Genomic DNA, 21,567 nt, shown 5'->3' with positions numbered 1-21,567 from the left:
TTGACTGGACGTATGTACTATTGTATTCTCATATGAGAATATAACCACTGTTGTTTTTCCTTGTGATGAAATGAATAGAAACTTAATTTAAATTTATTTCAGCAGAGAGGAGAAAACATTGTTGAGAAGGAAATATGAACGTCTAGGCATTTACAGGGCTTATAACCTGTCATTGGCTAGTTTATGTGGCTACTTTACACACTGTGTAACATTCACCATTCTGCCCCTGTTTAAACATCCACATTTCTTCAACTCTTCCATTGTTGAAGAAATTTAATGTTTAAAAAGCATTTAATATTCTCACTCCATATTATTTTGTTGTCCCCTAGGGGGCTTATCCAGTTTGCTGTATTTCTCATTTACCCTTATTCTCACCATCCGCATCCTGCCTAACAGTACCAGTTCTACCTACAATATTAATGGAGTTCTGAGTGAGGACATGAAATATTATAAGAAGGGTTTGTTATAAGCGAAAGTTATTTGTCTCTTGACTCTCGCCTATCTCCGGAAAACTCAAATTATTTATTTATTTAACTTTTGTACATAATGTTATTTGGACATTGGCAGGCTTATTGCCAAATGGCAATTTCTTCCAACCAACCTATAAAATAAAAGTTTTATTTTTATAATTCAAGTTACAGAACATATTCAATAGAAAAAAAAGATTAAAAAGCTAAAAGTATATAAAAATAGAAATAAACGTATCTGTTTATAAATTACCTTAAATCAAAACTATTACTCAATGGGAAAAAAGAAAAAAAGAGGAAAAAAGAAAGGAGGAGAGATTAAAGAAGAGAAAGGAGATGTTTTTTCAGACGTGATTTAAACAGAGATAATGTAGTAACATCTTTGATGGTGGGTGAGGGATGATTCCACAGTCGACCCGCATGGACACTATATGAGTTAGAGAAGAAAGAGGAATTGTGGATGGGTATTAAGAGAGTGCCTTGAGAATTAGAACGAAGAGGTAAACCATGAACTGATAAGCGTTGAAATTTTTCCCGCAGGTATATAGGAGCGTTAGGACTATGAAGTACATTAAACAGAAGTGAGAGAGAGTGGTAGTCTCTCCGCTGTCTCTCCGCTAGTCCGCGCATTTCAGTTGCCTACGATAATCAGAAATGTAGTCATATTTCCTAAGACCAAAAATGTACCTTATGCATGTATTCTGAAGTCGTTCAAGTTTATCGAGTTGCTCACAGCTTAAATCAGTCATGGAAACATCAGCGTACTGTGGGTAGTAGTAATGCTTGTACAAGGGTGCATTTAGTACTAATGGGTAAGAATTTTTGCAACCTTCTAAGTGAGTGTAGACTGAAACATATTTTGCGGCTTAATTCATTAGTATGAGCTCGCCAGCAGAGGTGTTCATCCATTTGTACTCCTAGATTTTTTACGGATTTCCTGTATTGAATATTGGTACCATTGACAATAAAAGGATTCAGTGAATGTATGTCTAGCTTACTAAGCAATATTTGACTAAATTACTAAACTAAATTAAGTATGGCTAGTGATAAAATGAAATTAGTGATGCGCGAAGCACTTGATGGGAATAATTGAATAGTTATTTATAACGGCTTGAAAATATCCGATTCACGTTAAAATACTAATTGATCTAAGACAAAAAAACCTGATCTATTCGATGAAGTATAATTAAATAAACACGTCACAATCGTGCGATTGATTTTATTTTAATAAGTGAATTAATTTATTTAATTTCTTAACAGAAAAGAAAACATCTACAGATATGTACATTGCTAAATTTGAAAAAAAGTGTAATTTAAATAATGACTGGATAATCATTATAAACAAATTACAACAGAGATGAAGAACATTTTAGGGAAAGGAATATTGGAAGTCTAGGCATTTACAGGGCTTAGGATCTGTCGTTGGCTGGTTAAAGTGGCCGTTTTACACACTGTGTAACATTTACCCCTTTGCCTTTGTTTAAACATCGATATTTCTTCAATTCTCCCATCTGTTGATATTAGTAAAGTTGTTTCTTAATAAAAAAACCTTTTGCCGTTTCGCCGGCGAAATCTATAAGTGACATTTTGATGTTTTTAAAGGAGATATTTTAAACAATGTATCTTTTTATAATGAATTTTATTTTAAAATACATTTTTATTCAAGAAAAACCGGAAAAATATGTTATTTTATTCTGACAAAATATTTAAGTACATTTCGTTGAAACAAAACTATGAAATCTTAATAAGAAGTTGATAAAATAAATCACTTAACAAATCTTGCCGGCGCAACGACGCTTTATTGTTGTGAAGAGATTGATTTGATCGAATTATGAATTACGAATAATCGAATTTAATGCCTAGACTTCCGTATTCCCTACTCTAAAATGTTCTCCACCTCTGTTGTAATTTGTTAATCTAAATAACTTCCTACGGGGTGAAATCCAGTATTTTGTCTACAAATATTTGGACAATCTCAAAATATTTAATGTTCGATGTTCTTTATTTATTCTCAAATGTAAAAATATTTAAAAAAAAAGTATATTGTCAAGTCTCCTTGGCACGGGTAACCCCAGTGTGGTCACATTATTTTTGTTATTAAATATAATTTATAATAGAGAAAATCTTCAAAAAAGTTTTATTTTTATACTTTTTTATATCTTTACATTCTTTATTATTATTATTAAATATTATTATTTTTTACTTTTATGTTACCGAATTACACAAAAATAAATATTTTGACAAGAAATCTACATATTTATTTCTTTTTCAGATGTATATGTTGTGTGATGTTTTTTCGCAACGTACTTTTTTTTAATGTTTAAAACAACGCATCATTTGCTAAAATATCTCATGCACAGGGGCTCTTAGCTGAATTATTATTGATATTTCAAGTAACATGATATTCAGTGCTTGCCGAAGTGGTATTTTAAAAACAATTTATTGAACATAACAACGCGCAACTGTGTAAATCTTACTAGGTTCAGTGACAGGCACTTATATATTAAAAACAATTTGATGAATGAATATTTGAACATAGTCACTTTTTTGCAAGTGACAATGTTCAAATATTTACCATTTTGACATTTTACTACATTTAAACTTTTTTGCAAGGCCTCCACAATTCTGCGCAAAAAAGATAACTGCAAGCAGAATTGTTTATTCCAAACAAAAATAAACAAAATCTACGTTTTATTGTCCCATTTTCCGCACCTCAAAATAAAACCAATTTTCGTATTTTTTAGAAAAAATTCAGCATGAATTTTTTTGTGTTGGTACCTTTAAGGATATAAAACTGTGAGTTTTTAAGGGCATTTTTGTTTTTTGTAGTCTCCATAATGAACAATTTATTATAAAAAAACAAATTTTCAAGATACGCCAATGGTAAATATTTATAGTGTGAGAAAAAATATTTTTTATTGCCATAATTCAGGGATAAAATACGGGAATGCGTTTGTATGGAGAAAAACAAGACAGTCTTTTCCTCTTAACATGGGCTTGTCAAATATTTGAACGCACTGTACATATTTATAGCTAACATTAAAGAAATGTTTATTTGGCATTGAAACAATAATAGGTTTACACGAATTGAAGTAAGTAAAGAAATAAATTATATTTTTTACAAATATACACATTTTCGTACAGAAAATAGGATTTGACTTATTATAAAACAAATTTAAGTAAGTTTTCTTAAATTCCCACTTAAGTTTATTTATTCATTCAAAATAACACTCGTTTAAATATTAATTGACTTATTTAGGCTGTTTAGGCTGTGCCCGTGTCAAGCTATAATAAATAACAATAAAAAATACTTGGTAAAATAAATTTGATTAAAATAAAATGACATGTGATGCAATATAATAGAAATCCAGAAAAACAAGGTAAAAGTAATAAATAATAAAATTCCAAAGAATACAATTTAAAAAAGATAATCAGGCAAAAATTATAAATAAAAATTTTACAAATTAAGATTCATATATAATCAAATAAACAAAGTAGTATTATTATTGAAATCCGCAAAATAAAAGTATAATAGTAGAAAATAGTAGTTTTGAAAAAAACAAAATAATAGCTATAATAATCATTGGAATCAATTGAAAAATAGTATATGTATAAATAAAAACATAATTTAATGATAATTGAGATATGATTTCTAGAAACTAACTCCTACACTGTAGTAAGAAATAAGAGTAATAAATAATATGCCAAATAAGATTGAGCACTTAATTAAATAATACAAAAAAAGTTAATGAAAAAACATAAAAATATCAAGTTAAATAAAAAGTAAATAAAAGTAAAAGTATGAAAGAAAAGCAGATTTGTCAATTTTTGCAGATTGCCAGTCTTGAACATTAAAAAAATTGACTACCTCGTTCCTATCGATGTGCAGCAACCAATTGCAAAGATTGGGTTTAAGGTGCAGACAATTGTATGATGAAGATTATTTTACTAAGTATTAAATAAGTCAACCATCTTTTTGTCTTAAAATAAAAAAAATGTTTATTCGGGGATTTTTAGTAAAAATAGGTTTCTAGATTTTAAAAAATCAGCACGTTATTCGATTATTATAAACAGTTACGCTGGTTACTATTAACTGTAATTATGTATATTCATGTATGTATGCATTTATTTCTACATATATGTATATTGAATGCCGAAGGCTCGTCGCATTTAGCCGAAGATATCCGAGCCTCGGGGGAAAGACTTGTAAATCGACGGTATTTATCATTTCACCCGGGTAATTTTGTTTATATCCCATGGTTTTAGAAGCCTTAGTGCTAACACCTTAAATTGTTACGAAGTTATTTATTCATCTATCATCTAGCAATATTAAACGGAGCCTCCAAAGACATGGAGATAATTAAGACGATGATATTTTATGTTTGGTTTATTATTTGTGTTTGCACGAATTGAGAATTCGGCACTTTTTTGAAAAGAAAAACTTAAAATTTTAAACACATGACAATATACTAAAACAAATGTAACGCAGGGTAAAAACCCAAAAAACAGTTTTTTAGAAAAGAATCTTAAAAATTGCACGTAAGTCTTTAAATTTCCATGTCAATCTTAATTTAGATAATTTTAAATTTGCAACTCTGAACAAAACAATTAAATATAAAACATACATAAATATAATTTTTTTAAATACTAAAAAAATGATTTATGAAGAACATTTTAGATAATATGTAAGCAAATATGGAAGTCGAGGCAATAACATGACTTATGACCTGTCATTGTAAACTCGATTAAAATGAACGACTTCAGAATACATGCATAAGGTACATTTTTGGTCTTAGGAAATATGACTACATTTCTGATTATCGCAGGCAACTGAAATGGCTCAAAACTAGACAGCGGAGAGACTATCACTCCCTCATTTCTGTTCAATGTACTTCATAGTCCTAACGCTCCTATATACCTGCGTGAAAAATTTCAAAGCTTATCAGTTCATGGTTTACTTCTTCGTTCTAATACTCAAGGCACTCTCTTAATACCCATCCACCATTCCTGTTTCTTTTCTATCTAATATAGTGTCCATGCGGCTCGACTATGGAATGATCTACCATCCACCATCAAAGATGTTACTACATTATCTCTGTTTAAATCACGTCTGAAGAAACATCTTCTTTCTCTTCCTTAATCTCTCTTCTTTTTCTTTTTTCCCTTTTTTTCCTTTTCCCATTGAGTAATAGTTTTGATTTAAGGTAATTTATAAACAAATACGTTTATTTCTATTTTTATATTATGCAAGCCATAGTTTGTGCTGTGTTGATTGAGGAACAGCACATTATTATTTCGGATCGAAACATTGAATGCCACTTGTTCCAGTAACAATGGTTCATCAATTAAGCAATTCTGCAAATTGAATACAAATTTGGAGTCAATGTTATTTCTACGTTTTTGTAGACTTGAGATTTTTAACATTGACTCCATTTCTCCGTAAGTGTAGTCTCCCCTCTCGAGGCCAATCATCCATGATACTTTTCTTAGCAAACGAGGGTTGCACCAATTCGATATGATTGATCCAGCCTACATAGAAGGGAGACCAGATCACGGATGCATATTCTAAAAGAATTAAATTGAACCAGCTCAATGTCAAAATACGCTTTATGTTGCAAAACTGAAGTGAAGATCGGAGCACAGGATCCGATAGGAACAGTCCTAGGATGCGGACGTCCAATTGTTTGGACATCTTTTTGGTGGTCTTTTGGAGGGTCTGCTCCAACTTCTTTGTGTCTTCATCTCTGACGTCGCAGATCCTTCTTGTTTCAGTGTTTTTTACTCTGTCTCAGATTGACGCAAAACCAGTGGGTTGGAAATTTGTCATTTCATTCTTAGGGGGCTTTTGGTTCTTGTGGTGTCGCTCTTGTTTCAATGCCGTAGGTACTGATAGGTCAAAAGCAGGTATTGAAGATTCGTAATTTGCTCTTTATCATATTGTGTTTGTTTCTCTATTCAGCATTTTTCAAACATCCATTCACAATGGCGGCTTTGTTTGCTTGTACTTTGACTCGACATAATGAACAAAAATTATTGATTCTTGAAAAAAAACGCAAAAAAATTAGAAATACACAATTTTTAACGTTATTAAATAAAATATAAGCCGGTAGATAAAACGTGACTTAAATAAACATACCTAAAATATTTTCCATTATTGTCAGAAGGAAGGGAAAAAGTTTTATCTTAATGGTCTGAGTCGTTATTTTAATGGGCTAAATATTCCATTTCCAGTAAAGTTGACATCTATAAATGTGTTTCCACGCCGGCTGACTTGGCCACATTTCGAGCGGAACAGGTTGTCAAACGAACTTTCCCGATGGTTTATGGTTTAAGGTGTTAATTCCGCGCACCTATTGGGAACTTTGAGAACTTGGCCTAAATTCAACACCTTTAAGTCCAAACATTTGAATTGATAAAACAATATTTTACTCTATGACGTCATATGCGTTTACAAAAAATACAAGACTCGATATACCTTTTTTTAATTATTTAAGTTATATTTTGATATCATAAGGCCTGAATTATGCAATTATTTTTAAAATAAGGTATGGAACATAGATTTTTTATAAAATATTTTGGTTTTTAAATCTTTCATTAAAAAATATCTCGTTTATTGTTTAATGTAACACGACATTACAGCACACCACTTTTTAGAGAGACTTTTTAGCCCAATTTTAAGAGTTAATCGTTTATGATGAAATTTAGACCAACATATCAACGATATTACTGATAGATAATTTATCCAGATGAAGTAAATTTTAAAGGAACTTAAAAATATGGGCATTAACGACATTGGATGTGAGACAAATTTACTTAAAAAAAACATTGATATACCTTTTAAAATAAACAAAAGTTCGTATGTACACTGGTATTTTTTTCAATCGAGCAATAAAATAAACGATGTTACTTATGTCATTTACCGTTTTACAAATTATGCAACAAAAAACAAAATAAGCAAAATGTTTTTATGAATTTAATAATATTGAAAGTAAAGGGAAAAAAGAATTAAGGGATATAAAAGAGAGAGATTAAGAAAGAGATAGATTTTCTTCGTTCGTAATTTAAAGACAGATACTGTAAAAATTGAAAATGGATAGGAGTTGAGTCCAAGCCGAGTGACAAGCAGCGCATAGTACGTTCATAAGCTTATTTTGATGTGTGAGTGTCTGTCAGTGAACCAAGTAAACATACAATTTTTGCTTTTGTAGGCACGCAAAGTAGTATGATTGATCAACAACGTTTGTACAAATTTTTGTATTCAAGGACTGGATTCAACCCCCTCGGGAGCTGTTAACATTTACATATTACAAACAGAGTTAAGAACACTTAAGCGAAAGGAATTTGGAAGTCTAGGCATCTACGGGCATTTGACCTGCATTGAAGAATTGTAGTGCCCATTTTTTACACTGTGTAACACTTACCATTTTGCTTATATTTGAATGTATATGTTCCTACAATTCTTTTATCTGTTGAAGTTAGTACGATTGAAAACTATTATAACGCACAGGTAAAGCGAAATTTATGCACGTGCGCAAAAGAAAACACGAGGACTGTAAATATTAAATCGCTGGAAAGTGTAAAACAAATTTTAAAATTCGATTTTGAATGATCATACCTTATTTTCCTATGTTTGTGTATTAAAATAAACTGACGTAGAATGTATTCTTTTCCCGTCCGGATATGGAAAAAATATATTGACAAAAATTATTTTTTGTAGAAAGAAGTCACCTAAGATCTTTATGTGGTAAATATTTATGTCATATGAATAGTTACACTTGAATGTTCCCACAAAGTTCTTAAACTGGAAGTTGAGAATTTAGTTAATTACATGGTTTAAATTTAGGTTATTGAAGTTTATGATAACTAATACATTTATGTCATCATCATACTCCGTTTCATATTCAGTGGTGTACAAGACACTGCATTGTAGTTTGATCATCTTTTACTGAAGTTAATGTAATTAGTTTTTACGCTGTAGGTACAATTCAAGAAAAAAAATATATTTCACATCAAAAAACGTTTTAAACAATCTTATTTTAAATAACTAAGGATAAATAGAAAGTCAAGTAGATTAAAAGTTGTGTTAGATAAAACTATAGTCATTTTATTAATCAAAATGCCAAAAGTTTTTTAAAATATGCGTCATATATAAGTCGATGAAATTTGTGTTTTCCATTGAATAATTTAAAATAAAATAGATTTACGTTAATGGAGGGGGGGAAAGGAAAAAATATTTTGAATTTTAATAATAGTTTTAAACAAAGTAAACCTCATAAAATTAAGAATAGTCCAGAAGGAGCATGAAATCATATTTGAATAAATCGGACTGTGTCCAATAATTCCTCCACTATGCCTCACTATCACCGCGCGCATTCGTAAAGTCGCCGGGTAATGTTGCTTGATAGGAAAAAAAAATCATAACACAAATGTAAAGTAAAAAAAAGCAATCTGATAATTTCTCCAAAATTATATTGTGCACGTGGAAATATTGATTGACACAACAGAGTAGATAAGCAAAGGGTCATTTTATAAGAATAATTGAATTAATAACCTTAAAATTAAAATATAAAACAAATTTTTATTTTACATAAAATGGATATTTATATATCATGTTAAATAATATTTGATGTTTTGAAGATAATGTCGGTCAAAATGTTCACCACAGAGTTATTTAATCCAAGATTCAATTTCATTAATTCTCTTATAAGATAAGTAAAGTAGGGTAAAATAATTTACTACCCTGGCAACACTTACGAAATTTTCATTTTGTTTCTTCGACAATATGACAGATGGAAAAATAATTCAATTTTTAAGTATGTATTTGTAATATACACATTCATTTGCTAATTACACATACATTGTGATTGCATCCTGTTTCTTTAAGATCCTAGCAGTATTTCTACACTTAAAAAGGACACAAACGGCACAGTTGAATTCAAATCAGGATTTGCGCTACTGAGCGGCGTCTACAAAGAAACTAATCGGTCAAAACTTACGTAAACTCACTTATATATTCAAAAACTACTCAATGAAAGACATAACTCCCACAATACATCACATACAAATAATTTAATCACTAGATCCTCAACACATAAACAACTTAAACAATTACAAACTAATACCACTTTCGGACAAAAGGATTTTGATTATTATTTAATTAAAATCTACAACCTATTTTCACTATCTATTTAAACAATTTGTAACGAGAAAATGTTTAAAAAGGCTATAAAAATGGATAGTGGAGCTAGGTAGAAGTAAAATGGATTGTTTCATTCGCTCATATCAATATTAAATCAACTGCTCCACAAGTGTATAGCTTATGTTAGGTTTTTGTTATTTTTATTATTGTTTTGTAATATAAAAAATATAAATGTACACAAATACCTTGTTTTTAGAACTGTCTGAATATTTGTTATTTATCTTTGTTTTTTTAAGTTAGTCTTCATAGTTTATTCTCAAATTTAATTTCAAAAAAGTATATTGTTAAGTGTCCTCGGCACAGGAATCCCCAGTGAGGTCACATTATTTTTATTATTAATTATAGTTTGTAAGCAAAAAATTTGAATAAATAAATAAGTAAATAAAATAAAACGTAAACCTACTCATTTATAAGTAGTTGAGTCGCCTCTTGTTTGTTTTTTTTTAAATTTACATTTTTTTTTGCCCCACAACAGGCCAAGAGGCCTAATTACAGTGGTGAATTACATCACAGAGCACCCAGGCTTGAGAAAAATCACATTTTTAATTTTTGTGTTCTCACCGAGAATCGAACCCGGAACCTTCCGTGCGTGAGTCTAGCGTCTTGACCACTACACCACGGAGGCTGCCGATTGTTTAAAACGTTTTTTTATGTGCAATATATTTTTTTTCTTGATGCGCGTGTGCGGTTTCTGGACTATTCTTAATTCTATGGTTAACCTATATAATAATAAAAAAACACAGTTTTAATTCAGGTTATTACAACAATACTCTAAAAAACTGATGATGAGTTCCACAATGCGTACATTTAAGTAGACGATTCGGGCTATAACAAAGAGTTGGTAAAAGTGATTTGCTAAGTTCTATAAACGAGGGTTTGTCTGAATAACGAAAGTTGTAGAACTCCCGCAGTTCCACTAAACGGTGCTATCCCGAATCGACAGCGACTTGTACCGACTTTGATTTACGGGATATTGAAACGGGATTGCCGGGAATGCGATGGAGTTTCACCCACAAAAGGCGGGAATTATTTTCAGGCCAGACAAGGAAGATTACTGAATTTATGATGACGCGCACTGAAAGTTTTCAGCCGAGATGTAACTCGGCTTGCTCATTTATTATTTTAGTAGTTTCAGACCCATCTTTAGTGTCATACCTGAATTACTCCAGACAAAGGGGTTAATTTGAAACTGAAGAAGAACGTATGAATTGAATATAAGAAAACAAATTTATTTATTTAATTATTGTGACTACTTTTAGTTTAAAAAAAACAGTATTTCAATTTTAAGAGAGAGATATTTAAAGAGTTATAAAGAAATATTGATTGACAACAATAATATACCCAGATAAAAACTTTTGAGTTTGTTAGTGAAAATTCCAAATGGACTTTCATTTGGAACTTTCATTGTAATTAATTATCTAACAAAAAGACGAGTGATACTTAAATTAATAAATTTTGAATTATGAGTGACCCTTTTCATCGCTTTTGTGACATCTTCTAGACTGGTATCTTTATTATCAAATTAAATGTATTTAGACAATAAGAGTAAGAATATATGAAAATTTAAAATTTTAGAATAGCAATATAATTAATTTATTTTTGTCAGGAAGACCACTTAACAAATCGTAACGAGGTAATTACAGGAGTTTATATTATGTTATCTTAGTAAATTAAAATACGTATATTTTTGTGGGTCTTTTTTTAAACCGAGCTCTTGATTGTCACATCCTGTGAACATAATGACTATCAATTAGAAGGTCTAAAAAGCAAATAATTAAAAAAATATTTATAAATGTATTATAATTGGTACAATGATAAAAAATGAATACATGTTAGCGGATTGCTACAAAATTGTTTTTTTTAATTTACTGATTTTAAGGATATTTTTTTAAACATCTATGGGCTTTAGGAGCAATAAAAATTATTCATTATTTTTTAAACTAAAAAAATGCTTATGTTGAAAAATTGTTTTATGTTTATCATGTCAATAAAATTTCAAGCAAGGCATTAAAAATGTTGGGATTTATTTTGAGAAACACAAAAAATTTTAAGTCCACCCGATTATTAAAAATATTATACTGTTCTCTTGTAAGAAGTTATTTAGATTTAAATTCATCAATATGGTCACCCTGCTATAATGTTCATGTTTATAACATAGAAAACGTTCAACATAAATTTGTACGATATATAAATTACAAATTAAACATTCCAATACAAAATGTGAATTATGACTATTTATTAACACTGCTCAACCTAACAACACTTTCTGAAAGAAGAACTATTAATGGTCTCATTGTACTGTTGTAAACTCTCTTTTTGACGTACCAAAAATACTTGAATTGATTAATTTTAGAGTACCTGCTGTCAACACTAGGAGTAATTTATTGTTTCATTGCTTGAGTACTTCTCCCAACCAACAAAACAATTCATTGATACCGAGACTGCATAGTTAAGGTTACACTTATGGAACGGCTGCAGACATTCTGTCCAATCCTTTATTATCTTATAAGTCCACAATATCAAGTTAATTTATAGCTGCTCGTCAAACTATTATTGACAATTCAATCCCATAAATTAAAAAAATACTTTTTTGTTTATTTTTACTACCTTCTACTTGTTTTTTATTTTTTACTGTTATATCAAATAGCATTGTAGTATTGGCAAATACGCATTTCATATAAACATATTTTTAAATCTTATTTTTTCGCGATAATATATGCTTGCTTGTTTATTAATTTAACTTAAATTTGTTTTTCTTGCTTACCGTAATACTTTATTTACTTTGGTTGCTGTACATAATTTATTTCATAAGCTTATATCTTTGCATTTTCTCAAATTTGCATGCTTACTGTTTTTTCTTGCATACCTTTGTTATTATTGTATTTTTTTTTTACTTTGCAAAACTTTTAATTATATCTTTCCTAACTAATTTCACATATTTTTTTGTATATTCTGTGTTTATTCTTTAGTATGTGAGCATGTATTTTATTTTTATTTTTTGTAAATGTCTTTTGGGCTGTTATGAACAAAACTAATAAATAAATTAAAAAGATGTTCTATTAATTTTTAGAACTATAGTATTCGCAAACCCACATATTCAGGAAAAACCATTTCACGGTAGTCTATCTTATAATTGTATAATAATAAACAAAAAAGGGCGCTGGCGGCAGGCGCGTTTCTTTGTCAAAGCAAGTAATTTTCCGGGCATGTTTAATTGCGTTTTTATGTGAAAACGTCTGGCACTCATTAATTCGGATAGTTAGAATTTTACTGTTCTAAAAAGTCTTATCTCATCAATATTCCTACAATAAATTAATGTAGTACAAAATTATAGAACATATTGACCACATAAAATGGCTACGAAGTTCTGAATTTTTACATTTACTGATCACTATTCAACAATTATGTCAATGGCAACTAAAATAATTGTAAAAACTAACCGAAAGAAGAAAATAAAAATAGAGAGCAAACTGGATTTAAAAGAAGTTTAATTACATTAAAACAATACTTTTTTTATTCAGATGTTATGTGGAATATATCAATTAAATTAAAACACCACAGTCCTCTTCAAAATAGGTTTCTTAACAAAGGAGGACTCTTAAATTGATGCTGAAATATTTTTTTTTTCATATATCTAGTCAGGTATTTAAAAAAACAAAATAAATAATTTAAACAGTTTTCTTTAAGAAAATAAATATTGACAAAACAAGGTGATAAAAGTAAGTTAAAGCTTCAGATATAACAAGATTCGAATTGATTTTAAATTTTGATGGTATTTTTTTTCTTCATTAATTTGGACGTTTTCAAAACATCGAACAAAAATGTTGATGAACATTATTTTAAAAAGAATTCACATATATTTGGTTTTTCAATGCTGATCGTCAGGGTTTTCAGGAATGTGAGGCATTATGTGAATAATACGCTGTCATTCCTCTTTGTCCCTAAGCCTAGTCAAGTAGTCAACGAACGCATTTTTATAAAGAATCCTTTAATTCCTTTATTTGATGGGTCCATAATGTAGGAGATAGTCTTTTTGCTCGGCTACTTTCTACTGTATCCTTGAGCTACCAGCTTTCCAAGACTCTCGTTTTGGGAGAGTACTCCTACATCGACGGATGATACAAAACTCTGTATATACAGATAAAGAACATTTTTAGAGAACGGAATATAAATGTCTAGGTATTTTTACAGGGCTAATAAATTGTTATTGACTGGTTTAAGCGGTGACTTTACACACCGTTTATACAACATTCACTATTTTGCCTATGTCTATTAACGATTTATTAATTAAGCATTTCATTGATAAAAACACATTTGATTTGATGGATTGAGTTATTCTGCTGACATTTCTTGGTGGAATTGCATTTTAATTTTTTACGGTGATCGGGTTTTGCCGTGACCGACATCGTCAGACTGGTGGGAGACTAAACAAAATTTTATGTTATATACAAGTACAGGCAGGGGTTGCAAATCATGATTTTATATAAGAATGAAAATAAAAGAGTTTAAATTAAAATAATTTAAGAATAAAGTTATAAAAATTGTATGAATTTAAGTATCTTTTCAATGTATATTATAATAAAAGGTGTAAAATATTTCATTTATATAATCATATAATATTTAATTTTATGAAATTTTATAGATAAAGTGTATTTGAATTAAATGTATTGAAATTTTATAACTATATCAGGGGTCACTGGTTGGTAAATTCTTCGACAGCTATGTCCCCGGGCCCGGGAGAAATTAAGTGATTCTCTGAAAGCATAATTCCCGGCAGTTAATTCTTATTAAGTAGTGTTATTATAAGTATTTTAAAGGATATAATAATGGAAAATGAACGTGTGTTACTTGATAGTTTAATATTATTTTATCCAGGCAGTTTTTTAAGCGGTTTTTTGCTAAAATTTCAACCTTGTCTCTGGTTACTGGAAAACCCGGTCATTGATAAAAAATATTAAAAAAAATGGAATAAACCAATACACGTATATTTATTATTACAAAACATTATGTGGTTTGCACATTCATATGTCGTCAATTTTTACAAAGGCTCATTTTTGTGAAGTAAAAAAGGTAAAACCTCCATTGATGTGAGTGAGATTTATTTGATTGAATTATTTCACCCACTAGGCAATGCCTGAAAATATTTTTATAAATGTTATAAATATTTGTATATAACCACTTACCGACTTTTCTATGTCTACCGGTTTTGAAACGTACCCGTCTCTTTATCAGGACACCAATTAAACCAACATGCTAAACCCACTGTACACCTTCACCATAGTTGTTTGCACATAGTTGTTTGCACAAAAATATAAAACCAACACGACATGCATTTTAATAAGCACATGCACTGATTAGGACAAACATGCACTGATTAAACTATGAAAATATTATCTTGTTTGAGAATTAATGAAAAAAGTAGAGGGGGTGGAGGGAGGGGATAAGTTTAATAGGTTTTATAGGGTGACCATTACAGTGGAACATCGTATTAAGGACTATATTGGAAGTTTGTTTGATTATTGATCAAAGAAAAATTATTTTTGAAAGCTTTCCTATTGTGATATTTTCATATTATTTACTTTTAACCCTTTACTATCTGTATGTAAGATTTTAACTTTTGTGGAACAACTATGGTGAAGGTGTATTGTGGGTTTTGCATGTTGGTTTGCATGTTGGTTAAATTGGTATCCTGACGAAGAGACGGGTACGTCTCGAAACCGGTAGACATAGAAAAGTTGGTAAGTGGTTATATACAAATATTTAATAACATTTAGTTAAATGTTTGACCACAAAGTTAATGCTTGAAATATTAATAATATTTTATACTTCTTTTTGAACCAGGTGGTTTTAAAACGATGTTTTGAGTTTCTCAATAATATTGTGGGAGATGTATTTTAGAAATTTTTATTATGTTAATTAAGTCGTTTATATCACATTGACATAATTATATTTTTAACAGTACGCTCCAGTATTAAACTATGTCAGTCATCGCTCGCATGTTTGACTGGGCGAAATAATGTTTGATTAGGTCGGCGGCCTCGTAACAATAGCACTCAATTCGCTGTATAACAAAAGTGGCTGAAAGGGGTTCAACACATAACCGTTATATGATGTATTTCCTACAGAAGCTTCGGGTAAGAGTGCGCAGTTTCACAAACTTATCTATAGACTTATTGAGGAGGGCGCAACAGTGAATTTAGTTCTTCATGTATCTAAAAATCACTCTGATTTGAGGTTAAATATTATATGTTATTTATTATTTGTGCCACAGCATCTCATATTACTGGTGAAAAATTTATATATAGATGGGTCAGCAAGAATAAAAATGGAGAATGCTTTGTCAGCTCCATTTAGAGCAGAAATAGGTGTGCGTCAAGATTGCATCTTGTCAACAAAACTCTTCAATCTTTACGGTGAATATATTATGAGTAGAGCGCTGGATGGGTGGAATGGTGGTGTCAAAGTGAAAGGTCAAGAAATATCAAATCTGAGATATGCAGACGACACGACACTGATTGCCAAAGATGAAACTGAGCTAGTAAAAGTCTTCAGATGGACAGAGTTGGAGAGTGAGGCTCTGGGGTCTGAAAATAAATAAAAGTAAGACTCAGCTAATGATTGTAGATGAAGCTGGCAGTATCCTAAGGACAAGACAGATGCAAGACCTTGAACTGATAGATGACTTTGTGTACTTTGGCTTTATTATTTCCAACAACAGCCGTTGCAGACTTGAGATTGATCGCAAGATTCAAATAGCCAAAGAAGCAATGAACCGTTTAAAGAAGATTTGGCGAGATATGTATATCAATAAACACAAAAAAAGCGGTCAATGGAAGCCCCGGTATTCTCCGTTTTCCTTTATGGGGCTGAAATGTGCAGAATGCGTGCATACGGGAGGTAAAAAATCGATGCATTCGAGATGTGGTATTAAAGAAGGCTGCTGCGTGTGCCTTGGACAGCCAGAAGAACGAATGCATCGATACTGGAAGAGCTCCATATTACAACTCGTCTATCAGTGGTGTGCTTGAGAAGGATACTGTCTTTCTTTGGACATATGCTAGACGTGAGTCAGGCAATTTAGAAAAGGCAATAATGTCTGCCCGAGTTTAAGGTAGGAGAAGCCGGGGTAGAATTTCATATAGATGGACTGACCAAATAAAGGTGGCTACGGGGCTAAAATTTGACGAGTCAGTTCATCGGGCTGAGGACAGACTGGAGTGGAACAGAAATGTTCATGGCGGTAACGATCCTCAGCATTGAGGGACCGACTTAAAAGGAGAATAATGATTTGTTCACTAATTATGTAATTATTAAGTTCATGATAAATTTGATTAGTTACGAACATAATAAAATTGCATTTTTTTAAGTTATGAGTTTTTTATTCCCAATTAAACAAAATCGAAATGGAGAAATCAACAAAAAAACTTTTAATCTGACAAAATATCCTTTTTCAAACAATTTCATTGTCATAATTGAATCGTTAGTTTTGAAAATGACCAAAGGATTAAATCAAAGATTTTGCAGGAGAAAGAAAAAAAAATATTCCTGAAAAAAATGTGTGAAACAAATTGATATTTCATTGACAAATTATCAAAACCATAAAAATAAAACTAGTTTGACTTGCAATAATTAAATTTGTACCTTCCAGTATGGTTTTATTAGATAATATAATTTTCGCTTTAGATTTAAACAAATTAATTAAATAATAACTGAAATTTTGATAAAAAGCGTTTGCACTATCAATAGAAAACATAAATAAGTCTAGGTTTACAAAGTATTTCAATTTACAAGTTTTATAAAAATTAAGTTTATTACCTAATTTTCAATAGTTTTTATGCATTTATAAGTTATATTTATATCTCATCAGTCAGTTTTTGTAAATATTTTACTCTCATTTATTGTTTACGAGTTTGATTGGGTTGTTACATCATTATTATTTACAATGGTCATAGAAAGAAATGTCCTTGATTGATTTAGCTAAACTGCTAGAAAAATATGTAACTTTTGGTTGTTTGTACTCAAATGTATGTGTATATTTAAACACATGCATGCTGAGGGTGGATAAGTGTGTATGCGTAATTTTTTTCTTAGTGCTATCACATAAATCTAATTAAATCAGTATACTCACGCACAGGCTACCCTTTTATGGATTTTTCATACCATTTTGTCATATTATTATTCACATGTACTGTAATACCTATGTACATATGAGAAAAAAACTAAATGCATTTATTTTAAAGGGTTTTATTTTTTACTCAAAAAGCACGACGGTAGTGAGCAGTCATCTTAAGCAAATACACTAGCCTGTTTTCGACACAATCACAAAAACAAAAAAACAGTGAAAAGTTCTTTGAAAAATAGCGTTGTCAATTCATTTTTTGTCTGGTCTATAAGTTTGATAAGTTTGCGGAATAATATTTCATATAACCCACTGCCTCAGACAATTATTATAATTGGCTAAACAAAGAAATTGCAATTTTCGAATTTCGTATTTAGAATACAGAAAGCCTTCTCAGTCAGCTCAGCGCATAATTTCAGCACGGAAAAAAAAAAAAGGAAATGTTCATTTCGCTGCGTATAGTTGGAATGAATAATGGAATTCTTTTAGACTGTTCACGTTATGGGAATGGTTGGAAATTTAGATTGCCAATGTTAACCACATGAAAACACAAAAACACATTAACAGGTCATTTTTATATTGTATTTACTTTTTTGCACCACAACAGGCAAGGATTACAGAATTACAGTTGTAAATTACATCATAAAACAAGGCTTGATTATAAAAATGAATTATCACCCTTCTTTGTGCAAATTTCACGAGACTATGTAAAGAAAATAACAAGTTTAAAAAAACAAATAAGAATTTTTAAACACTGATGAGTAAAAAACATTTTTTTACTACTTATTAGTAGCATAAAAAAATATTTTTAAATGTATAATTCTGAATTCTTTCAAAACCGGACAGTTGCATGGGCGACGCCAGACGTCTAGATTCAGGTAAATTTTGAACTTTGTTTGTGACCGTTTAAATTTAAAAAGAACATCGTCACGAACCTTGACGTTACAATTATCAATGTCGTGTTTTTGTAGGGACACATTTTTTAATAATTCCTCGTTCAAGTTTTGTATGAAAACTTGTCTCCTCAAAATCCAAATTGATATTAAGAATACAATTAGTTTTTCTTAATCCATTTCATATATTTATATCGGTATTTTGAGTATTGATATTTCATTTTTCCAATTTTCATGTTTTTTGCCCTTTAGATTGTAATAAAATGACATTCAAAATGCGAGTTCTAAAATTAAATCAAAATGCTAGTCATTAAGTCTTTAGTGATATTTCAACTTGTTTATATGTACTTTAAACATATTACACTGAGATATAGAACAGTTAAAAAGAGGAAATATAAGATTCTAAGCATCTGCACGGGTTTATCATTATAATTATTGAGAATAGTTTATGAATCGCTATTTTTGTGAAAATCTCCTCAAGGGCGCTATCCAATAAATATTCCAACACGTTTTGCAGATACATGGCGCATTGCCGGTTGAGATTCAAGTTCTTAGTTTTTGATTATAATTAAGTTTAATAACAGATAGTAAAATAAGCTAGAATACACCATGTCTTGCAGCCACAGAGCGCATAAACAGTATGAAGTTTAACCCCCATTTATATTCGGAAAAAAACTAAATTAGGCTTTTCTAATTGTTTTCAAATTTACAAATAAAAGTTGGATTACAACAAATCCTGCAGCTACAGAGCGCATTGACAGTTGAAATTCTAAACTTTTTTTATGATTTTAAGTTTGAAATAATTTGAGAGTTTACGACAAAGATTTACATAAAAAATAAGCATTAGCATAGTAGTAAGTTAGTCAAGTGTTCATCATAAAAAGTAAACAATAAAGAAACAAATAAATAAAGTATCTGTTTTGTTTGGAATTCTCCCTTTTTAAATACTAATTTTTCCTCAACTCTTCCCTTCTTTGATTTTTGTGAAGAAAAAGATCTGAAACCTTTATCAATATGAATGAGATTTGTCTCCTTGAATTATTTTACCTACTAGGCAACGATTGAAAATATTTTTAAAGTGGTTTTTCAAAGTTTTCCCTATCTCTTCCTGGGTGGTAGAATTGTGAATGGGAAAAATAAAGGTTTTAAAGAATTGAAGAAATGTGGATGTTAAAACATAGGCAGAATGACGAATGTTAAACATTGCGTATTGCGTCAGCTAATAACCGTGCATAAGCCCTGCAAGTGTCTTAATTTCCGTATTCCCTCAGCAAAAATCTTTTCAGCTTTTTTGCTATAAATTTCAATAGACATTATATTTTTTTTATCTTAACGTTCGAGACGATATATCTAATTAGATAATTTGTTTACACAAGAACAAACACAATTGCGTATTACTTATTTATAAACGTCATTTGGAGTATACAAGTTTACTGTGAAAAGTGAAGGAAATAGAAAATATGTCTTCCATTATTCTCTACGGCTTCCTGCCATATGCACACGTAACGAGCTATGACGTACAACTACTTGCATTGTCGCGGTGTATGTTAATATCTACATATGCAAACCTTGTACATAAAGATCATGTCTAAGTTTAGAGGTTGAGAGCCATAACTCGCAATTTAACAACAAAATCAAGAAATAAGGACACTTGATACAAAATTAGAAATCTTAGTTGCTGCCGAATATTTTTAGTACTTTCAGTTGGACCATTTTGAAATACATGAATTTCTTACCACGCAATTATTAGTTATTTACAAAGTCAAATAAACCCATAATTTTGCCGGATTTTTAAAGAGCAATTGTCCCGTTCGAACCCTCAGTATCCCAGCGAGCCTGACTGGGAAAAAAGGCTTACAAAAAGATGCAGGACCCCAGTATAAAGTGAGAGTCGTCATTTTGTACGGGTGTTCATCGCTTCAGTTCGTTTTTGTCCAACATATCAAAATACAAACCTGCGGAAATAGAGCTTTTATGTTTTGTTTAACTAAATAAAAATAAATAATAAACACAACAATTTAAGACAACATTCGTTAAAAAACCCTTTAAACAATTAAAAAAATAATTAATTTTAATTTTAATTTTATTAATAAAAGATTTGTCAGAACTCTTATACACTTAACTAAATTTCATTGAAAATGGTCTGTTGAACAAAAAAAAAACTAAAGTGATGAATTTGCAGCATATTAATAATGCAATTTGCAAAACATATAAACCCGTGAACCAGCGACCTGCTATCTCAATAGAGAATGTGGAGTTTGTGGTGTAATTTTATTAATGGACGGATTTGAAGCATTTTATTATATGAGTAAATAAAATTTTCACATAAACTTTATTTCGGTATTTTCGAGTCATCTTTCAGGTTTAATTTTGATTTTCAATTTTGCCGCTAATACCTATTACAAATAAAGAATAATAAAAAAAATACACAAATTTAGGTTGTATTTTGTAAATATTGTGTCATGCGAAAGGTTTCCTAAGAGATTCATTATCCATACTGTGATATTTATCAAATAATGAGTTTAAAATTTAGTATACGGGTCTTAAAAACGATAAGGATGTTTGTCGACTTTTGGAAAATTGATCCTAAATCCAAATAATTGATTTATAATACTGTTCAAATACTCATATATTATGTAGGTCGGTAAAGGTGGTTAAATATTGAATAAAAAAAACAAATAAATAAATAAAACGTTTTAAGTATGTCTAAATGTTTGCAGACAAGCTGGATTTCCTCCCTAGGGAGTAATTCTGACCTACATTTGTTGCAACAGAAGGAAAATATTTTTTTGATTCTTTTTTTACCAGTAAGTTGATTAAACAATGTTTTGAGTATGCCTAATTGTTTGCAGATAGACTAAAAAAGAAGTGTAAAAAGGATAAAATTAT

The sequence above is a fragment of the Micrasema longulum genome, unplaced genomic scaffold (assembly GCF_059751315.1).
Source record: "Micrasema longulum isolate JH-2025_06_02 unplaced genomic scaffold, ASM5975131v1 h1tg000362l, whole genome shotgun sequence".
Lineage (NCBI taxonomy): Eukaryota > Metazoa > Arthropoda > Insecta > Trichoptera > Brachycentridae > Micrasema > Micrasema longulum.
This window is presented reverse-complemented; position numbering follows the sequence as displayed.